The following is an 18,114-nucleotide window of genomic DNA, read 5'->3' as shown; positions in this document are numbered from 1 at the left end:
TCAAGGCTTTTCAGCTGCTCCAAGATTCTGACCTACAAGGCGATCATCAGACCAATCGGACCTATGGAATCCAGCTCTGGGGTATAGCCTGCAGGTCCAATATCCGGATCATTCAAACATCCGAAAACAAAGCATTACGCATCGCTACAAACGCACACATATATCATGATAACGCCACCATCCACGATGTACTCAAGATCCCCTGGGTAAAAGACGAGATTGCCAAAAGCAGCAGACGATATATCAAGCGATTACACAACCATCCAAACACACTAGCCATTTGTCTGCTAGACAACAGCCATCAAAGGAGAATACTCTGCAGAGCCCACCCACTGGATCATGGGACAATATAGCCATTTGACCTTCTGTCATGGAATAAGATAGCCATTTAACTCTCTCTAAGAAAACAACTATACTAAGTTCAATACATAAAATACACAAAAGCTAAGTTTATAATTCTACAATTAAATGGTTGTTCACGAAGGATAGTATTAAATCAATAAACAAAAAGAAAAAACAAAAAAAAATGAATAGGTTTTTTGACACATCATCTATAATGGCGATATTGTCTATATTAGTGTATATATATATATTGTTCTATTCTAAAAAATAATTGAATTCTTAATACTGGTAACAATTTTAAATATTTTTGTTCATCAAAAAATTTCAAAATATTGTATATTTCTAGATCTCAATACGCCTAATGTATTGTATATATAAATATTATTCTATGTTATATGCTCTCCGCAATAATTATTGAAGTTTTAATAAAGGTATTGTGTATATATATTTTTTTTTTATATTCCATCCGTCAATTTCATATTTTCATATATATATATATAGTGACATATCCATAGTCGCACCCACCCTTTAACATAACTTAGCACATAAGCATAAGCACAAGTATAAACATTTATAATATTGTAAACAAAGAGCCTGGTGATAACATCGACATTGGTCAAGATCAAACTGTCCCCCTTTGGTAGACATAAACAATTCACCCTAAATATCACGCCACTGTCAATGTTCCCATCAGAGCACTATCCCACGCATAATTGCTGACGCAGCTCAAACTTTATTCAATTTTGATTCAAACTCTCTCAAAGCGAAGTTTGCTAAGCGACCTCAACAGTTAGATAAATTAATTCATATTCAGAAAGCAAATCTGAATTTACTCAACAAAAGTAGCCGTTAGTGAAAATAATAAATTGAAATATATTTTTTTATAGTAACTTAACGTGTAAAACTTAATTGGTGCAGCCGGTAGGATACGTCGGGAAAAAGTAAAGATCGCTAAAGGATAACGTAGAATCGCGACCGAAAGTTTTGTCGGAGTGTAATAAACATTTTCTCGAATACGTATCCGCACAAGAACCTTCGGGTCACTAGTAGCCTAATAACATTGACCCTTTGGGGAATAAAGCTACTACAGTTAATAACGACTGGCTTCGCATATCGTTTGATCCCTGCAATACGTAATTACTGGGTCTTTTTAAGACACACACACAAAAAAAAAACAACATTTGAGCAATAATCCATAATCTAAAAGAAAGTGCAAAGAAATAAAAGTGCAAAATCTTGTTCTTTGATTAAAGTTCAAACCTACAAACTCAAAACTATTTAAAACAAAGAAAATCATCTAACGAAAAAAAAAAGTGTATTACACCAAGATTACAATGGAATTATCAGAACAACACCTCAACCACGCCCTTTCACAACTTAGACAGGTGCCAAGCTTTGACGGATCAACGAAAAATCTAAACGCCTTCATTATAAGGATCGATTACATTCTACACCCTTATACAACCCGAGATGTTAGACAACACAGCATCTTATACGGAGCCATCGAATTGCAAGCCACAGGAGATGCTCAGAGAATTTCACAAAGGACAGCAGCCAACACTTGGCAGGAGCCGTAAAACGCATTGATTGAAGAATATAAAGTGCAGACACTATTTGAAGAACTCCTTCAAAGCTTATAAAACACGAATAACCAAGGAAACGTCCGTAAGTTCATCGAGGATCTCGAAAATAAATCTTTTGTTATATTAAATAAGTTAGCATTAGAAATTATACCTAGCAATATGACACTTTATACAAATGCTATGAATAACACAATCAAAGATGTTATTACAAAAAAATTACCAGATAGACTTTTCATGATGTTAGCCAGATACGACATTACGTCGATACAAAAACTAAAGCAAGCAGCTCAAAGAGAGGGATTATATGAAAATAGCGTTATTGAAAAACCTAAAAATAATAATGTTCAGGGAAAACAAAATAACAATCGTAAGAACATGGGAAATTCACAGCAAAATGCTAACCCAACCACTAGTTCAAGTGGTTATTCCAACACGAATCAGAGTAATCACGCACAAAATAAACACCACAATAAGTCCAAAGACAATCAGAAAGCTCGCCACGAGTTCCAACAGAAATTAAGTTAAGGTAGATTCCAAAATCCTTTAAACTTTAAAATCAGTCCCATTCACGCTTGAATGCGCCAAACACTCCGACTAAACGTCAAAGAGATAGTAACAGTGGGCAGATGGCAATATGGATACATCCGAAAATTTTCATCAGCAAGCCTCGGAACAAACAGAAGAAATCCATTCATGAAATTGATTATGAATGACGAAGTTCTAAAATGTGTCATTGACAGAGGTTCAACCATAAATCTAATGAAAACAAACCGCTTAAATTTTCTAGCTTACAACGAAACATTAAAGGTTCACACCATAAATGGTGTTATTGAATTAAAGCAAAGTATACGATTATGAGCAAGCAAAATTTGTCCGAGCAAACAAAAATTCTATATTCACGATTTATTTATGTTAACTATATTTAACTTCGCTATTAATAACGAATTAATAGAAAACAATGAGTTTAGGCTAGAGCACCTAAACTCAGAAGAAAAAGAAAAAATTAAAAAAGTTTTACATGAATTTCGTGATATCCAGTACCATGAAGGTGACAATTTGACTTTCACTAGTACAATTAAACACAAAATTCTAAAAAACATGAGGACCCAAATTACAAGCGTCCATACAAATATCCTCAAATTTACGATGAGGAAGTAAATAAACAAATAAGCGATATGATAAAACAAAATATCATACGTAAATCCAAATCCCCTGACTGCGCAGCAGCAATAATCGTTCCAAAGAAAAACGATGCATCTGGAAAGCAAAAGTTCCGGCTAGTAATAGATTACCGCAATCTCAATGAATTAACTATTAATGATAAATACCCTATCCCGATCATGGATGCAATATTACACAAACTTGGAAAATGTTAATATTTCAGAACCATTGATCTAGCCAAAGGCTTCCACCAAATCCAAATGCATCCTGGTTCAATAGTCAAGACCGCATTTTCGACTAAACATGGCCATTACGAGTACACTCGCATGCCATTTGGTCTTAAGAATGCACCTGCAACGTTGCAACGTTGTATGAACAATCTCTTAGAAGTTTAATTTTTAAGGAATGTCTGGCCTACTTAGACGACATTATTATTTTTTCCATTTCATTGGAGGAATACATTTTATCGCTACAAAAGGTATTTAAGAAGCTTAGAGAAGCAAACTTAAAACTGCAGTTGGATAAATGCGAGTTTATGAGAAAAGAAACTGAATTTCTCGATCACATCTTCACAACTGAGGGTATAAAACCAAATCCCAACAAGATACAAGCAATTGCCAAATTCCCAATTCCAAAAACCCCAAATTTCTAGGATTATGTGGCTTCTATAATAAATTTATACCAAATTTCGCTAATATAGTAAATCCATTAATACTTAAATTAAAAAAGGGAGCAAAAATCAATATAAATGACAAAGACGCCGAATTAGCGGTTGAAAAGCTAAAAGTACTCAGAACATTCGACCCAATTTTAATATACCCTAACTTCGAAAACCTATTTTCATTAACTACAGACGCGAGTAATATCGCAATAAGGGTCGTCCTTTCGCAACAGCATAAGCCTATATGCTATGCAAGTAGAACTCTCAACGAGCATGAGATAAATTATTCAACGATTGAAAAAGAATTATTAGCAATCGTTTGGGCCACTCAATATTTTAGGTCCATCTCTTTGGTCGACAATTTCAAATCCTTAGTGATCACAGACCACTCGTCTGGTTAAATAACATGAAAGAACCTAACAAGAAATTACAACGATGGAGTTTGATTTCCAAATTAAAAACGTCCCAGGAAAATAAAATTATGTGGCAGATGCTCTGTCCAGAATTCAATTAAATGAAAACTTTTTAGGCGAAGATACAATTAGCACAAGAGCAACCATACATAGTGCTCAAGAAGACAACAGTAACCATTTACAAATCACAGAATGACCTCTTAATTATTATAATCGACAAATAGAATTTGAAAAAGGAACCGAGAACGAAACAAAAGTTACGAATTACTTTCATAAAACCAACCAAAAAATTACATACAAAGACATGACTAACGCGTATGCGCTTGAATTAATAAAAGACTACTTTTGCAAAAAGAAAAGTGTGCTATACTTCCACAACGAAGCAGATTTTCCAATTTTTCAAGAAGCCTACTTAGAAATAATAAGTCCGAATAATTCAACAAAGGCAATGAAAACTGGTAAAAAGTTGATACACCCTCAAACATTCGCAGAATTCAAAAAAATAATATTAACAAAACATTTCATCCATGAATTGAAAAAATATCAATTGGTTCAAAGAAACCCACTATTTCCAAGATTGTCAAAATTCAATTCAAAATCTAATAAATGAATGTGAGATTTGCAACATCGCAAAAACAGAACACAGTGATACAAAATTAACTTTCGAAATAACTCCGGAAATCGCTAATATCCGAGGAAAATATGTAATGGATTTTTACATAGTAGGAGATAAGCAATTTTTATCTTGCATTGATATATATTCAAAATTTGCATCATTAATAGAAATAAAAAGTAGAGACTGGTTAGAAACCAAACGAGCTATAATATAAGTGTTCAACCAAATGGGTAAACCTATCGAAATCAAAAGCAGACAAAGACTCAGCTTTTATGTGCACAGCTTTACAATTATGGTTAAAATCAGAAGCAGTAAATAATAATATAACAACTAGTAAAAATGGTATGTCTGACGTAGAATGATTTCATAAGACGGTTAACGAAAAATTAAGAATCATTAACAGCGACTCAGACGTCGAAAATAAACTTACAAAATTTGAAACTATACTCTACACGTATAATCATAAAACAAAGCATAAAACGACTAACAGAACACCAGCAGAAATATTCATATACGCAGGTACACCAGCGTTTGACACTCAAGCTAATAAAGACGAGAAAGAAGGGCTATCTTCGGCACGCCAAAGATCTAATACCCTTGCAGACCCAATCTTTTCATAATGCTCATAGTGCTTTGCCCCTATCTAAGAAGTACCGGGAAAATAGTATATGCCAGGTTTGGTCCAGATATCTTGATAATCAAAATGTTTTTTCATACGACTTAATTTTCGACCGATCGTTCCTATGGCAGCTATATGTTAGAGTGGTCCGATCTTAATAGGATTTTGCATATATATGAGGAGCATAGTAAAACTAATAAATGCCGAGTTTGGTCAAGATATCTTGAAAAACAAAATGTTTTTTCATCCAAAAACTTAATTTTCGACCGATCGTTCCTATGGCAACTATATGATATAGTGGTCCGATCTTCATAGGATTTTGCATATATATGAGGAGTAAAGTAAAACTAATAAGTGCCGAGTTTGGTCAAGATATCTTAAAAAACAAAATGTTTATCATACAAAAACTTAATTTTCGACCGATCGATCCTATGGGAGCTATATGATATAGTGGTCCGATCTTAATAGGATTTTGCATATATGAAGAGTAAAGTAAAACTAATAAATGCCGAGTTTGGTCAAGATATTTTGAAAAACAAAATGTTTTTTCATCAAAAAACTTAATTTTCGACCGATCATTCCAATGGCAGCTATATGATATAACGGTCCGATATTAATTGGATTTTGCACATATATGAAGAGTAAAGTAAAACTAATAAATGCCGAGTTTGGTCAAGATATCTTGAAAAACAAAATGTTTTTTCATCCAAAAACTTAATTTTCGTCCGATCATTCCTATGGCAGCTATTCGATATAGTGGTCCGATCTTGATAGGATTTTGCATATACATTGGGAGTAAAGTAAAACTAATAAGTGACGAGTTTGGTCAAGATATCTTGAAAAACAAAATGGTTTTTCATACAAAAATTTAATTTTCGACCGATCGTTCCTATGGCAGCTATATGATATAGTGGTCCGATCCTGATAGGATTTTGCACATATATGAAGAGTAAAGTAAAACTAATAAATGCTGAGTTTGGTCAAGATATTTTGAAAAACAAAATGTTTTTTCATCAAAAAACTTAATTTTCGTCCGATCATTCCTATGGCAGCTATATGATATAGCGGTCCGATATTAATAGGATTTTGCACATATATGAAGAGTTAAGTAAAACCTATAAATTCCGAGTTTAGTCGAGATATCTTGAAAAACAAAATGTTTTTTCATACAAAAACTTAATTTTCGACCGATCGATCCTATGGCAGCTATATGAAATAGCGGTCCGATCTTAATAGGATTTTGCATATATATGAGGAGTAAAGTAAAACTAATAAGTGCCGAGTTTGGTCAAGATATCTTGAAAAACAAAATTTTTTTCATACAAAAACTTAATTTTCGACCGATCGTTCCTATGGCAGCTATATGATATAGTGGTCCGATCCTAATAGGATTTTGCATATATATGAAGAGTAAAGTAAAACTAACATATGCCAGGTTTGGGCAAGATATCTTGATAAACAAAATGTTTTTTCATACAAAAAATTATTTTCAACCGATCGATCCTATGGCAGCTATATGATATAGTGGTCCGATCTTAATAAGATTTTGCATTTGTATGAGGAGTTAAGTAAAACTAATCAGTGCCGAGTTTGGTCAAGATATCTTGAAAAACAAAATGTCTTTCATACAAAAACATAATTTTCGACCGATCGTTCCTATGGCAGCTATATGATATAGTAGTCCGATCCTAATAGGATTTTGCATATATATGAAGAGTAAAGTAAAACTTATATATGCCGAGTTTGGTCAAGATATCTTGATAAAAAAAATGTTTTTTCATACAAAAACTTAGTTTTCGACCGATCGTTCATATGGCAGCTATATGATATAGTAGTCCGATCTTAATAAGATTTTGCATATATATGAGGAGTAAAGTAAAACTAATAAATGCCGAGTTTGGTCAAAATATTTTGAAAAACAAAATGTTTTTTCATCCAAAAACTTAATTTTCGTCAGATCATTCCTATGGCAGCTATTCGATATAGTGGTCCGATCTTAATAGGATTTTGCATATACATGGGGAGTAAAGTAAAATGAATAAGTGACGAGTTTGGTCAAGATATCTTAAAAAACAAAATTTTTTTTCATCAAAAAACTTAATTTTCGTCCGATCATTCCTATGGCAGCTATATGATATAGTGGTCTGATATTAATAGGATTTCGCACTTATATGAAGAGTTAAGTAAAACTAATAAATGCCGAGTTTGGTCAAGATATCTCGAAAAGCAAAATGTTTTTTCATACAAAAACTTAATTTTCGACCGATCGATCCTATGGCAGCTATATGATATAGTGATCCGATCTTAATAGGATTTTGCATATATATGAGAAGTAAAGTAAAACTAATAAGTGCCGAGTTTGGTCAAGATATCTTGATAAACAAAATTTTTTTCATACAAAAACTTAATTTTCGACCGATCGTTCCTATGGCAGCTATATGATATAGTGGTCCGATCCTAATAGGATTTTGCATATATATGAAGAGTAAAGTAAAACTAATATATGCAGAGTTTGGTCAAGATATCTTGATAAACAAAATGTTTTTTCATACAAAAACTTAATTTTCGACCGATCGTTCCTATGGCAGCTATATGATATAGTGGTCCGATCTTTATAGAATTTTGCATATATATGGGGAGTAAAGTGGAACTAATAAATGCCGAGTTTGGTCAAGATATCTTGATAAACAAAATGTTTTTTCATACAAAAACTTAATTTTCGACCGATCGTTCCTATGGCAGCTATATGATATAGTAGTCCGATCCAGCTGATTTTCACATATGTGCTGCGTGCAATAGAAAGAGGGAGTTCTGCAAAGTTTCATTAAGATAGCTTTAAAACTGAGGGACTAGTTCGCATAGAAACAGACAGACGGACAGACGGACATGGCTATATCGACTCGGCTTTTGATGCTGATTAGGAATATATATACTTTATGGGGTGGGAGATATCTCCTTCTATGCGTTACACATTTCACGACAAAATTATAATACCGTCTGCAAGGGTATAACAAGTAAGAGTTTCTAGTCGGGAGCTCCCGACTAGGGGATACCCTGATACCTCTTTATTCAACATCAAATGCATAAATATTTTTTATTTTAGAAGCTATATGCCAAGTTTGGTGACTCTATCTCTTATTATTTAACAATAATCTAGAATCAAGAATATATATACTTTATGGGGTCGGAGATGCTTCCTTCTGCCTGTTACATACATTTGTAATTCGCACAAATACAATATACCCTTATACACATTTTTTATGGGTTCAGGGTATCAAAAGAAGGCTAATCAAAGCAAATGTAACAATTACAGGTCAACAACAGACAGCGATCAAGTCATACAAGCACCAGCTTAAACTAATTATTATAATATTACTTTCATCAACTGTAAACCATATAAATGCACAAAGCATTGAAATTAATCCTATCAAAGCCCATAACGGCTATCTCATATTTAAAACAGGGACCATAGACATTTCGACAGATTATGAATTCCACTGTTTAATGGTTAATAACAAAAACCAAAGAAACTTTTAACAACTTCATTGAACAAAGTAAAGAATTTAATAAGCTAATACAAATCGAATACCTAGTAGAAAAATTAAACAGAGAAATAAACGGCTTAAAAATAACCAAACGCAGCAAAGGAGGTTTAGTTAACATAGCAGGAACAGTATATAATTACTTATTTGGAACATTAAATCTAGAAGATAAAACAGAAATTGAACAAAAAATAAGCAACTTAGCAGAAAACAGCGTTCAGTTTAACGAATCAAAACACATAATAGAAGCTATAAACAAAGGAATAGAAATCATGAACTAATCAAGAGAAACAAAAAGGAAATAAATTAGATATCCTTATATTTAACTTACAACACTTTACAGAATATATAGAAGACATTGAGATGGGAATGCAGCTCACAAGATAAGGAGTTTTAACCCGAAATTACTAAAACATGACTTTTTGTTGCTTGTTAATTCTGAGAAATTATTGAATACAAAAACTTCCACTTGGTTTAAATCAGATACAAACGAAATACTGATAATATCACATATTCCTCGAGAAATAATAAAAAGCCCGGTATTCGAAATAATTCCATACCCGGATGATAATAACATTTTGACAGAAATAGCTCATGAAAAATATTATACCCAAGACAAAAAAGTTTATAGCAAAGAAACAAAAAAATTAATTAATAATGAATGTTTGACAGGAATTTAAAACCAAATAACATCAGAATGTAATTATAGTAAAATGTTCCAAAATTTTCAAATCAACTACGTAGAACCAAATATAATTTTAACTTGGAATTTACCAAAAAACTATATTTAACCATAATTGTATAACTAACGAAATAACAATAGAAGGAAACAATATAATATAAATCATTAATTGTTCATTGCAAATTAATGAAATTTCAATTTCAAACAATATGTTAGATTATACTCAAAGCATTTACGAAAGCAATGATGTTATAAAATTAGCACCACTTACGTTTGTACAAACGAAACAAATTATAAATGAACACGCAAAATTTAACAATGTATACCAGATAATTACAACAACCATATTTGTAATCATATTAATAAGTTTAAAACTGTATTTAACATATAAGTTTAAGAGCATACCGAAGAAATAAATTATAAAATATAAACAAGTAATAGTTTACCCTGAAACCTCTTCTTCCAACATCGGTGACTCTACCTCTTATTATTTGCAAAATTGGAGATGCTTCCTTCTGCATACTTTCTTTTCTTTTTATATATTCAATATAGTAACTTAACGTGTAATACTTTATTATATATATATATATATTAATATATATTAATATATATTTTATATATATTAATATATATATATATATATATATATATATATATATAGTGACATATCCATAGTCGCGACCAGCCTTTAACATAACTTAGCACATAAGCATAAGCACAAGTATAAACATCATCGACATTGGTCAAGATCAAACTGCCCCCCTTTGGTAGACAGAAACAATTCACACTAAATAACACGCCACTGTCAATGTTCCCAACAGAGCACTATCCCACGCATAAATGCTGACGCAGCTCAAACTTCACAATTTTGACTCAAACTCTCTCAAAGCGAAGTTTGCTAAGCGACCGCAACAGTTAGATAAATCAGTTCATAGTAACTTAACGGTAAAACTAACTTGGCGCAGCCGGTAGGATACGTCGGGAAAAAGTTAAGATCGCTAAGGGATAATTAATTCCCAGATCTAACGCACAATCGCGACCGAAAGTGTTGTCGGAGTGTAATAAACATTTTCTCGAATATGTATCCGCACAAGAACCTTCGAGTCACTAGTAGCCTAAAATGTTATTAGGCTATTGCCCTTTGGGCAATAAAGCTACTACAGTTAATAACGACTGGCTTTGCATATCGTTTGATCCCTGCAATACGTTATTACTGGGTCTTTTTAAGACACACACACACAAAAAAAAAAAAACACATTTAAACAATAATCCATCACAAACTATAATCTAAAAGAAAGTGCATAGAAATAAAAGTGCAAAATCAAAGAACAATAAAGTTCAAACCCACAAACTCAAAACTATTTAACACAAAGAAAATCATCTAACGAAAAAAAAAAGTGTATTACACCAAGATGACAAAGGAATTATTAGAACAACACTTCAACCAGGCCCTTTCACAACTAAGACAGGTGCCAAGCTTTGACGGATCATCGGAAAATCTAAACGCCTTCATTAAAAGGATCGATTACATCCTACACCTTTATCCAACCCGAGATGTTAGACAACACAGCATCTTATACGGAGCCATCGAATTGCAAGTCACAGGAGATGCTTAGAGAATTTCACAAAGGACAGCAGCCAACACTTGGCAGGAGCTGAGAAACGCGTTGATTGAAGAATACAAAGTGCACCATTTGAAGAACTCCTTCAATGCTTATACAACACGAATTACCAAGGAAACGTCCGTAAGTTCATCGAGGATCTCGAAAATAAATCTTTTGTTATATTAAATAAGTTAGCATTAGAAAATATACCTAGCAATACAACCCTTTATACAAATGCTATGAGTAACACAATCAAAGATGTTATTACAAAAAAATTACCAGATAGGCTTTTCATGATGTTAGCCAGAAACGACATTACGTTGACACAAAAACTAAAGCAAGCAGCTCAAAGAGAGGGATTATATGAAAATAGCGTGACTGAAAATCCTAAAATATTAATGTTCAGGGAAATCAAAATAACAATCGTAGTAACATGGGGAATTATCAGCAAAATGCTAACCCAACCACCATTTCAAGTGGTTATTCCAACACGAATCAGAGTTATCACGCACAAAATAAACAGCACAATAAGTCCGAAGACAATCAGAAAGCTCACCACGAGTTCCAACAGAAATTAAGTCAAGGTAGATCCCAAAATCCCTTAAACTATCAAAATCAGTCCCATTCACGTTTGAATGCCCTAAACCCTCCGACTAAACGTTAAAGAGATAGTCACAGTGGGCAGATGAAAATAGATACATCCGAACATTTTCATCAGCAAGCCTCGGAACAAACAGAAGAAATCCATTCATGAAATTGATTATGAATGACGAAGTTCTAAAATGTGTCATTGACACAGGTTCAACCATAAATCTAATGAAAACAGACCGCTTAAATTTTCCAGTTTACAACGAAACATTAAAGGTTCACACCATAAATGGTGTTATTGATTTAAAAAAAAGTATACGATTAGGAGCATGCAAAATTTGTCCGAGCAAACAAAAATTCTATATTCACGACTTCTCAGAGCATTATGATGTTCTGATTGGGAGAGAATACCTTGAAGCATGTCAAGCAAAAATAGACTATGCACAAGGATCCGTAACCTTAGGAGAATTTAACTTTTGTTTTAGATATAATGACGAAGAGGTCGAAGAGGACATGACCGCACAAGAGTGCCTTGATCCACCCTCAACAGAGGACAGACTATTTAACTTCGCTATTAATAACGAATTAATAAAAAACGAGAAAGAAGGGCAATCTTCGGCACGCCAAAGATCTAATACCCTTGCAGACCCAACCTTTTCATAATGCTCATAGTGCTTTGCCCCTATCTAAGAAGTACCGGGAAAGTTGTATATGCCGAGTTTGGTCAAGATATCTTGATAATCAAAATGTTTTTTCATACGAATTAATTTTCGACCGATTGTTCCTATGGCAGCTATATGATAGAGTGGTCCGATCTTAATAGGATTTTGCATATATATGAGGAGCATAGTAAAACTAATAAATGCCGAGTTTGTTCAAGATATCTTGAAAAACAAAATGTTTTTTCATCCAAAAACTTAATTTTCGACCGATCATTCCTATGGCAGCTATATGATATAGTGGTCCGATCTTAATAGGATTTTGCATATATATGAGGAGTAAAGTAAAACTAATAAGTGCCAAGTTTGGTCAAGATATTTTGAAAAACAAAATGTTTTTTCATCCAAAAACTTAATTTTCGACCGATCATTCCTATGGCAGCTATATGATATAGCGGTCCGATCTTAATAGGACTTTGCATATATATCCAGCTGGTTTTCACATATGTGCTGCGTGCAACAGAAAGAGGGAGTTCTGCAAAGTTTCATTAAGATAGCTTTAAAACTGAGGGACTAGTTCGCATAGAAACAGACAGACGGACAGACGGACATGGCTATATCGACTCGGCTGTTGATGCTGATTAAGAATATATATACTTTTATGGGGTCGGAGATGTATCCTATGCATTACACATTTCACGACAAAATTATAATACCCTCTGCAAGGGTATAAAAATGAGTTTAGCCTAGAGCACCTAAGCTGAGAAGAAAAAGAAAAAATTAAAAAAGTTTTACATGAATTTCGTGATATCTAGTACCATGAAGATGACAATGTGACTTTCACTAGTACAATCAAACACAAAATTCTTACAAAACATGAGGACCCAATTTACAAGCGTCCATACAAATATCCTCAAATTTCCGATGAGGAAGTAAATAAACAAATAAGCGATATGATAAAACAAAATATCATACGTTAATCCAAATCCCCTTTCTGCGCTCCAGCAATAATCGTTCCAAAGAAAAACGATGCATCTGGAAAGCAAAAGTTCCGGTTAGTCATAGATTACCGCAATCTCAATGAATTAACTATTAATGATAAATACCCTATCCCGACATGGATAAAATATAAGGCAAAGCTGAAAAATGTTAATATTTCAGAACCATTGATCTAGCCAAAGGCTTCCACCAAATCCAAATGCATCCTGGTTCAATAGTCAAGACTGCATTTTCGACTAAACATGACCATTACGAGAACACTCGCATGCCATTTGGTCTTAGGAATGCACCTGCAACGATCCAACGTTGTATGAACAATCTCTTAGAAGTTAAATTTTTAAGGAATGTCTGGACTACTTAGACGACCTTATCATTTTTTCCACTTCATTGGAGGAACACATTTTGTCGCTACAAAAGGTATTTAAGAAGCTTAGAGAAGCTAACTTAAAACTACAGTTGGATAAATGCGAGTTTATGAGAAAAGAAACTGAATTTCTCGGTCACATCATCACAACTGAGGGTATAAAACCAAATCCTAACAAGATACAAGCAATTGTCTAATTCCCAATTCCAAAAACCCCAAATTTCTAGGATTATGTGGCTTCTCTAATAAATTTATACCAAATTTCGCTAATATAGTAAAACCATTAACACTTAAATTAAAAAAGGGAGCAAAAATCAATATAAATGAAAAAGACGCCGAATTAGCGGTTGAAAAGCTAAAAGTACTCAGAACATTCGACCCAATTTTAATATACCCTAACTTCGAAAACCTATTTTCATTAACTACAGACGCGAGTAATATCGCAATAGGGGTCGTCCTTTCGCAACAGCATAAGCCTATATGCTATGCAAGTAGAACTCTCAACGAGCATGAGTTAAATTATTCAACGATTGAAAAAGAATTTTAAGCAATCGTTTGGGCCACTAAATACTTTAGGTCCTATCTCTTTGGTCGACAATTTCAAATCCTTAGTGATCACAGACCACTCGTCTGGTTAAATATCATGAAAGAACCTAACATGAAATTACAAAGATGGAAAATCAAGCTAAATGAGTTTGATTTCCAAATTGAATACGTCCCAGGAAAAAAAAATTATGTGGCACATGCTCTGTCCAGAATCCAATTAAATGAAAACTTCTTAGGCGAAGATACAATTAGCACAAGAGCAACATACATAGTGCATAGTGAAGACAACAGTAACCATTTACAAATCACAGAAAGACATCTTAATTATTATAATCGACAAATAGAACTTGAACGAGAAAGAAGAGCTATCTTCGGCACGCCAAAGATCTAATACCCTTGCAGACCCAACCTTTTCATAATGCTCATAGTGCTTTGCCCCTATCTAAGAAGTACCGGGAAAATAATATATGCCGAGTTTGGTCAAGATATCTTGATAATCAAAGTGTTTTTTCATACGACTTAATTTTCGACCGATCGTTCCTATGGCAGCTATATGATAGAGTGGTCCGATATTAATAGGATTTTGCATATATATGAGGAGCATAGCAAAACTAATAAATGCCAAGTTTGGTCAAGATATCTTGAAAAACAAAATGTTTTTCATCCAAAAACTTAATTTTCGACCGATCACTCCTATGGCAGCTATATGATATAGCGGTCCGATCTTAATAGGAGTTTGCATATATATGAGGAGTAAAGTAAAACTAATAAGTGCCAAGTTTAGTCAAGATATCTTGAAAAACAAAATGTTTTTCATACAAAAACTTAATTTTCGACCGATCGTTCCTATGGCAGCTATATGATATAGTGGTCCGATCTTAATAGGATTTTGCATATATATGAAGGGTAAAGTAAAACTAATAAATGCCGAGTTTGGTCAAAATATTTTGAAAAACAAAATGTTTTTCATACAAAAACTTATTTCTCGACCGATCGTTCCAATGGCAGCTATATGATATAGTGGTCCGATCTTAATAGGATTTGGCATATATATGAAGAGTAAAGTAAAACTAATAAGTGCCGAGTTTGGTCAAGATATCTTGAAAAACAAAATGTTTTTCATACAAAAACTTAATTTTCGACCGATCATTCCTATGGCAGCTATATGATATAGCGGTCTGATCTTAATAGGATTTTGCATATATATGAGGAGTTAAGTAAAACTAATAAGTGTCGAGTTTGGTCAAGATATCTTAAAAAACAAAATGTTTTTTATACAAAAACTTAATTTTCGACCGATCGTTCCTATAGCAGCTATATGATATAGTGTTCCGATCTTAATAGGATTTTGCATATATATGAGGAGTAAAGTAAAACTAATAAGTGACGAGTTTGGTCAAGATATCTTAAAACAAAATGTTTTTCATACAAAAACTTAATTTTCGACCGATTGTTCCTATGCCAGCTATATGATATAGTGGTCCTATCTTAATAGGATTTTGCATATATATGAAGAGAAAAGTAAAACTAATAAATGCCGAGTTTGGTCAAGATATCTTGATAAACAAAATGTTTTTTCATACAAAAACTTAATTTTCGACTGATCGTTCCTATGGCAGATATATGATATAGTGGTCCGATCCAGAAAGAGGGAGTTCTGCAAAGTTTCATTAAGATAGCTTTAATTCATACAAAAACTTAATTTTCGACCGATCGTTCCTATGGCAGCTATATGATATAGTGGTCCGATCCAGAAAGAGGGAGTTCTGCAAAGTTTCATTAAGATAGCTTTAAAACTGAGGGACTAGTTCGCATAGAAACAGACAGACGGACAGACGGACAGGCGGACATGGCTATATCGACTCGGCTGTTGATGCTGATTAAGAATATATATACTTTATGGGGTCGGAGATGTATCCTTCTATGCGTTACACATTTCACGACAAAATTATAATACCCTCTGCAAGGGTATAATAAGAAACTTAGCAAAAAACAGCGTTCAGGTTAACGAATTTATATATTTATAAACAAAGGAATAGAAATCATAATTGAACTAGATCAAGAGAAACAAAAAGGAAAGAAATTAGATATCCTTATATTTAACTTACAACACTTTACAGAATATATAGAAGACATTGAGATGGGAATGCAGCTCACAAAATTAGGCATTTTTAGCCCAAAAATACTAAAACATGACTATTTGTTGCATGTTAATTCTGAGTAATTGTTGAATACAAAAACTTCCACTTGGTTTAAACCAGATACAAACGAATACTGATAATATCCCATATTCCTCGAGAAATAATAAAAAGCCCGGTATTCGAAATAATTCCATACCCGGATGATAATAATAACATTTTGGCAGAAATGCCTCATGAAAGATATTTTACCCAAGACAAAAAAGTTTATAGCAAAGAAACAAAAAAACTAATTAATAATGAATGTTTGACAGGAATTTTAAATCAAATAACTCCAGAATGTAGTTATACTAAAATTTTGCAACATTTTCAAATCAACTACGTAGAACCAAATATAATTTTAACTTGGAATTTACCAAAAACTATATTAAATCATAATTGTATAAATAACGAAATAACAATAAAAGGAAAAAATATAATAAAAATCTTTAATTGTTCACTGCAAATTAATGAAATTTTAATTTCAAACAATATGTTAGATTGTACTCAAAGCATTTACGTAAGTAATGATGTTATAAAATTAGAACCACTTTCGTTTGTACAAACGAAGCAAATTATTAATGAACATACAAAATTTAACAATGTATTCATTCAATCATATTTATAAGTTTAACACTGTATTTGACATATAAGTTCAAAAGCATACTGTAGTGCGTATATGCCCTTACAGAATACCCCGTACTTAAATATAAAGTATGCAGCACTTTGTTGCATATAATAACAATAATATGGTAAACGAGCCCAGAGCCACATTATGTATTGGCTCGGTCTCATATTACGCAGCGCGGCTCACTGGCCTCACTAGCTGACCGTTTATGTTTATGCTGCATATCCCACGCTCCGTCTGAGCGCATTCCGTGAGCAATATATATGCTCACTAATACAGGCATATGCGAGCTACTCCCTCTCTTTGTAGCTGTTAACGAATAACAGCATAAGTATATAAGTATATCAATAGGCTAAGCGAACATTATAGTGCCGGTCGGTCAAGCGTCTCACAGCAACAAGGGCTGATCACATCCCCGACTAATTGTGGACAAAATGGGAATACAAGGACAAAAGTATAATGATAATGTATAATGTTGAAATGGAAGATAAGATATGATATATACACAACCGCTAATGAATGTCGATGAATTTGAATGGAAAACGTTATGAAGAAAAAAACACATATGTTGAAAATGTGTGTCCCTAATGAGAGGCGCATTAAAAACATACTTGTGCACGACTGATGATTATTATGAAAATGTGGACTCCTTATTTGAGGGGCGATTACTGCACGACTAATTATATAACGATGAAAAATGGATAACAAACAAAAATCAGCCCCACCCACGTTGATGATACGATGATGAAAAACTTACATTTATACCTGTAAAGAAGAGAAACAAAAACAAGCTATATGATGTGCAGGTTTTTCAAGCCAATCGGCGCAACCATAACAAGAAAAAATCAAAAAAAAAAGAAACAACAATCCAAGGGGAGCCGTCACCTGGCAAACCGCCGCTTATGCCTACGAGGGAATACTAAGCAACTA

The sequence above is a fragment of the Drosophila virilis genome, unplaced genomic scaffold, assembly GCF_030788295.1.
Source record: "Drosophila virilis strain 15010-1051.87 unplaced genomic scaffold, Dvir_AGI_RSII-ME tig00002493, whole genome shotgun sequence".
NCBI lineage: Eukaryota > Metazoa > Arthropoda > Insecta > Diptera > Drosophilidae > Drosophila > Drosophila virilis.
Note: the sequence above shows the minus strand (reverse complement) of the source record.